The sequence below is a fragment of the Pteropus vampyrus genome, unplaced genomic scaffold, assembly GCF_000151845.1.
Source record: "Pteropus vampyrus isolate Shadow unplaced genomic scaffold, Pvam_2.0 Scaffold11, whole genome shotgun sequence".
Classification (NCBI taxonomy): Eukaryota; Metazoa; Chordata; class Mammalia; order Chiroptera; family Pteropodidae; genus Pteropus; species Pteropus vampyrus.
Genome location: NW_011888792.1, coordinates 14,329,453 through 14,335,380, shown reverse-complemented (window position 1 = coordinate 14,335,380; position 5,928 = coordinate 14,329,453). Strand labels below are relative to the sequence as shown.

Here is a 5,928-nt window from a genome sequence, read left to right as displayed (position 1 = left end):
CAATAATGTTTTGTAGTTTTCAAGGTACAAGTGTCAAATTTTTTTAACTATATTCCTAAGTATTTTCTCTCTTTTGATGTTACTGTAAAAAAAATTGTCTTAATACCATTTTTAGATTGTCGTGAATATAAAATAATTTTGCATATTGATCTTGTATCCTGCAGCCTTGCTGAACTTCTTTACTAGTTCTGATCATTTGTGTATGTGTTCCTTAGGGATTTTCTGTATACAAGATCATGTCATCGGTGAATACAGGTATTTTTACTTCTTCCTTTCCAATCTGGATGCTTTATATTTATCTTGCCTAATTGTCTTAACTTGTTTTTTTCAGTACAATGTTGAATAGAAGTAATTAAGAGTGGACATCTGTGTCTTGTTTCTAATCTTAGGGGTAAAACTATCAGTCTTTCACAATTTAATGAGATGTTAGCTTTGGATTTTTCATAGATTTCCTTTTTTAGGTTGAGGAAGTTCCCTGTATTCCTAGTAATGTTGAGTGTTTTTTTTTTATCATGAAAATGTGTTGGATTGTTTTCAAATGTTTTTTCTATATATTTTGAGATGATCATGGGGTCTATGCATATGGTCTTTTACATTGATTCATTTTTGTATACTGAATCAACCTAGGATAAACCCCACTTAATCAGAGTGTATAATCCTTTTTATAAGTTTGCTCGATTCATTTTGCTAATATTTTGTTGAGGAATTTTTAACTCTACATTCACAGAGATATTGGTCTATAGCTTTCTTTTCTTGTAATGTGTTTATCTGGTTTTGGTATCCAATACCGGCTTCATGGAATGATTTGGGAAGTTTTCCCTCTTCTAGTTTCTGCAGAAGCAGAGTAATTACTTTAAAAGCAATATAAGATTATATGTAGTCATTTAGTCTTCAGATTTTGAATGGAGGAAAAAAAAAACAATTATATATTTGCAAGAGCACAGACTTCTGCTTTTAACTGATGGGGTTCACAAGTCTCTCCACAATGTGCCACTTTGGCACGCCATTATTTTGAGATAAAGAAAATCAAAAACCAAAAGACTCAGAAAGAGCTTTTTACATCCCCCTTAACTGCCTAAAAGAATTTAGATAGGGAGCCTGTGCCAGGAAGAAAGCTATTACCAAAGATAACTTCTTTTTACATCAGAAAGACTTCTCTGCCTGGCATGGCAAACATATGTTTACCAAACAGTTGCTTTTCTCTATCCCTGTGAATTGTCTTTTCCTCTATGAAGTCCCATAACCCTGCTCCCTTTTCCTTAGCTCGAGAAGGCATATAAGCCTCAATTATCTGACGGTCTAAGAGCTTCATACTTTTGGGGTTCCTGTATGTATGAAATTAAAATGTATTTTTCTCCTATTAATCTGTCTTATGTCAATTTAATTATTATTAGGTCAGCCAAAGAACCTAGAAGGGAAGAAGGGAAACGTTTTTCTCCTCATGGCCATAGTGCAATAACTAGTATTGGACTCTTCTGCTATCAACAATTACAAAACTGGACAAAATATATGACTTACTGCTTTTATAAATTAGACAGCCAAAAGTACAAAAGGGAAACAGATCAGGTAAGCCCCTGGGGCTCTTTCTGTACCATGGTGCATTGAAGAGGTGCTATTATAGAAAGGGTCAGTCTTATTGAAGTGACAAAGCAAAGACTGGAGGTTGGGGTATTGAGGCAACTAAAATTTATGGGGCAGGATTCACTAAGGAAAGAGTTGTGGTAAGGGGGTGACATAGAAGTATGCCTAGGAATTCCCTTCAGGGTTTTGGCCTACGCCAAAATCTGTATTTCAAACTAAAACTCCGTGAAGCCTAGCAGACAGTAGCTAGTAAGAATGGAATAGGAAAAAAAAAAAAAAATAGAAGTTGCACAAAGCTGGGAAATATTGTATTCTGGTGAAAGGAAATGGAAAGATCTTGCCAAACTTCTCAGGCACTCAGCTGCAACTTTCAAAAGGGTATGCCTTAACAGTTAGAATCACAATCTAAAAGAGATAAACCCTAGGACTAAGGACAAATCTGAAATAGACCCATACTAACAAACCATAATTCTAATTCTGACAGATCAAAAGGATCTTACGGTAATTTAACTGCCTGCTAGAAAAAAGAAATTCAACAACCAAAGGAAGAAAATACAGTACAGAATCCCTATACCCTACTATCACAATGTCCAGTATAAAATTTAAAAATACTGCCTTTGAGAAGAGACGGAAAGCTAACCCATATCAAGAGAAAAAGGAGTCAACAGGAAAAGGTCCCTAAATGTTCCAGATGTTGGAAGTAGTAGAAAGGACTTTAGGCTGTTATAACTATGTTTGAATACTTAAGAAAAAATAGACATTATGAGTAAATATATGGAAAAGGTCTTCAGAGAAATGGAAACTATTTTAAAAACATTCAACCAAAAGTTCTAGAAAGATAGATAGGGAGACAGACCAGTAAGACAGACACACACACACATTTATAATAATTAAGCCAGTAAGATAACTATAATTAATATTTAATGTATGTCTAAATTATTAATGGTAAAATTCTTAAAGATTGTGAATCAGAGTCAAAAATGATGAAAGATTCAGATTAGTAGGCTAATGTCTCAGTGCAAGTTAAATTAGAAAGGTCATTATTCAAAAGATATTTTAAAGGCTAATTAACTAGAATAAGTAATATAATATCCAAAAGTAAAAAGTACTTCATCAAAATTAAATTTTAAATCCCAGCAATTTAAATTGAATGGGTTAGAATTGTTGAAATGTTATCCTTACATATGTGATACAGATTCTTCATCAGAGATATGAAAAATGGTGGGAGACCTCAATTTTGTATTATTTGGTAGATTTAAATATCAAGAGGAGAGAAAAATATTGATTTATGGCCTTTTCCTAATTAAGCTGTGGTTCAGGACACATTTATGTGTAATCATGTATGCTTAGATATGTCTGCTCTTAATATAAAGCAATCTCCTCTTTTCTCAGCGGCAAATCCAATTACAGGGGTTTTTTTCACAAAATGAACATATAAACTTTTATGTACATAAATGGAATCACCATGTGCCTAATATTACTAATTTAGTTTATATTTAAACCACATACATAGTAATCTAGAAATTTCACTTTGTTCCACTTAGAGTTTGATGAAACAATTTTATTCAAACTCTTCACATGTATCTTCATCATCTGGATCCAGTTCTTCACTCACATGAGGAAATTACAAAACAGGTGGCTGAGAAATGGAAAGACAACTCACCTTTATTAAGACTGTAAAAGATTTTGTTGATGGAGAGTATGAAAGTATTGGTAAAGAGTCACTCTAAAGTGAGTGTGGGTGGTATCTTCACTTCAACCCATGCCTAGAGAAAGTGACTTCAAAAATAAAAAAATAAAAAACCATCTCTAGAAAACTTCTCATAGCTTCCCTGTAGTCGGAGGACACAGTCATCTATTAGATGACTTGCTCCTGAGAAAATTAAATCAGAATGGACAGGGCTGCATCTGGGAAGTAATTACATTCTCCTTCAATGGCTGATCAAATTGTGTGTATCTTGAAGAAAAAATATGGAACTCACAGTAGGTATGTTGGTCTGGGATCATTCAAACCAGGATCCTACCCAAAAAGACTACCTGGCTCCCTGTTCTATTCTGTCAACAGGATCACTCAAAGGAGACTACAGGAAAGGGAGAAGGGAAAAGAACATGATGCTTCCTGTGTTTCCTATTTCTTTCAGCAATGGCACTTTACCCTCAGCAGAAACAGATGATCCTAACACAGCAGTGGGCTAGAGTTTCACTCCCCAAACTATCTTCACTGTGTTCTTCAGAGATACCTGTATCAGATGGCCTTTGGTTCTCAGCCCAGTATCCATATTCCTGAAGTACCAGCACTAATCAAGCAATCACTCCCTTCCTCAGAGATCTGCGTCACAGCACAGGATGGCTTCTCCAAGCCTCTTAAGATTTAAAAATACCAATCCCTTCCCTTTTGTACCCCAAATTTAAAGAGGGCTTCTGTTCCCTAAAACTTGGTTAAGAATTCTTTATATAAAATTCTCTGTTGAAACAATTGGTACGGTTTCTATTTCTTGACTAGATTATGACTGATTCATCTTTTAAGTTTCACTGTCCTCAATAAAACCTAATGTATAGCCCATAAATATGACATTGTACAATTTATCCTAAAGCTCATGCTCAACCAGGTGGTGACCACAAAGAAACCCATATGGCATCATGCTGAGCCTGGTATCCACTGAGGCTTTATATTCCGGCTTTACACGTCCTGTAAATAGACAAATAGACGAAGTTCTTCAAATCCTTTGGAGGCTGCGAACACTGGAAAGCACAGGATGACCTCAATACAACTCTCTCTTTTTGTTTTTTACTAGTAGACCCATCCAGCCAGCCTTTTTAACTTAAGGAGTGAGATAGTTACCTCTAAAGCACCAATGCCACATGTGAAGTTCTCTAAAGGATCTCTTCAAGGCCCCATCACTGGACCTGAGATAGAGGCCAGCACCACTGTCCTCTCTGTGGGAAAGGTAGGAGAGGAAAAAATCATAAAACATTGACATCTCTCTCCCAAGAAATACTTGATATAGGCTTTCATTTTTCAATCTTCCATAATCCCCGGCCTTCTTTTACGTAAGAGGGAGGTAAGAAATAGGTTAATGAGAGGGGAACTGAGCTCGGGAAGCTCCCTTTTCCAACCTTGTACACATGGCTAGTACTTAAGTTTAGAATGTAGATATTTAGTATCTATGAGCTTGGCCTCTAGAGTGTCCTTTGAAACTCAAAGTCATCAAAATATTTTCACTTAAAATTCTATCTATATTAGTTACCATATGAACTAATCTTTTGTAACAAAAGATCCCAAAGTACAATGGCTCAAATAGGTAGAAGTTTATTGCTCTCTCATGTAACAGTCAGAGGTGGCAAGTGAAGCAGAACAGGAAGGCAGCTGCTCCAAGAGGTCAACCAGGGCACTTCCATCTTGTTTTTCAGACATCCCCTCAGAGTACTGCATGGTTACAGGTGGCTCACTACCATGATGGTCAAGGTTTAGCATACAGGAGAATGAAATGAAATAAAGAGATGTGCATACCCAAATTTTTGAAAGGCAAAACTCAGAAGGTGCAATTATAATTTCTACTTACATGCCATAGGTAAAAACTTAGACATATGAACCAATCTAGTTCTAACAAGGCTGAGAAATGCAGTCTCTAGCTCATGGGCCATGTGCCCAGATGAAGATCTGCAGCTTCTACTGCTAAAAGGAAACAAGAAAGAATGGATATTGGGAATAACTAGCAGATTCTGTTAACAATCACTTATTAGTAAGTTCAAATTAAAAAAGAATATTGAAAAAGAAATTACTGAAAAAGTTAAACATGAAATGCTGCATTCAGAATATACTTTTAAAAATTAAATGGCTTTCTTTAAAAATTTATTCCTAAAATACCTTAAATATGCATGAATTATGATCTATCTTGACATTTAAGAAACTACTATGTGATCACTGGAATCTAAATAGTAAAAACAAAACAAAAAATCCTTACATGAGGCTGCACCCTCCATGTAATGTCTTCAAACTCTTAAGAAACATTTTATCAGAGGCAATAAAATGAAAACAATAATTAAAATATCATAGTTTTCCATTTATCCAAAAAGATATATGCACACCGATGTTCATAGCAGCATTATTCATTGTGGCCAGGACATAGAAGTAACCGAAGTATCCTACACTACTGGATAAAGAAGCTGTGGTATATTTATACAATAGAATATTATTCAGCCATAAGAAGAGATGAAATACTGCCATTTGTGACAACATGGATGGACCTTGAGATAATCATGCTAAGTGAAATAAGCCAGTCAGAAAAAGTTGAAAACCACATTATATCATTTATATGTGGGATATAAATCTAAAAGCAACAAACA

At 35.1% G+C, this 5,928-nt stretch overlaps 1 long non-coding RNA gene across 2 annotated transcripts in view; it reads right to left on the bottom strand.

The window, feature by feature from the left end:
* LOC105304370 overlaps positions 1-5,928 on the bottom strand; it is a 95,799-nt gene that overhangs the window by 80,505 nt on the left and 9,366 nt on the right. Inside the window, exons 2-3 of one of the 2 annotated variants that reach the window (XR_896987.2) lie at positions 4,424-4,518; positions 2,722-3,220 (exon numbers count right to left, since the gene is read on the bottom strand). This is a non-coding gene — a long non-coding RNA (uncharacterized LOC105304370). Of the gene's footprint in view, positions 1-2,721; positions 3,221-4,423; positions 4,519-5,928 lie in introns of those variants that run through there. The other variant, XR_002777298.1, reaches the window with a different exon arrangement.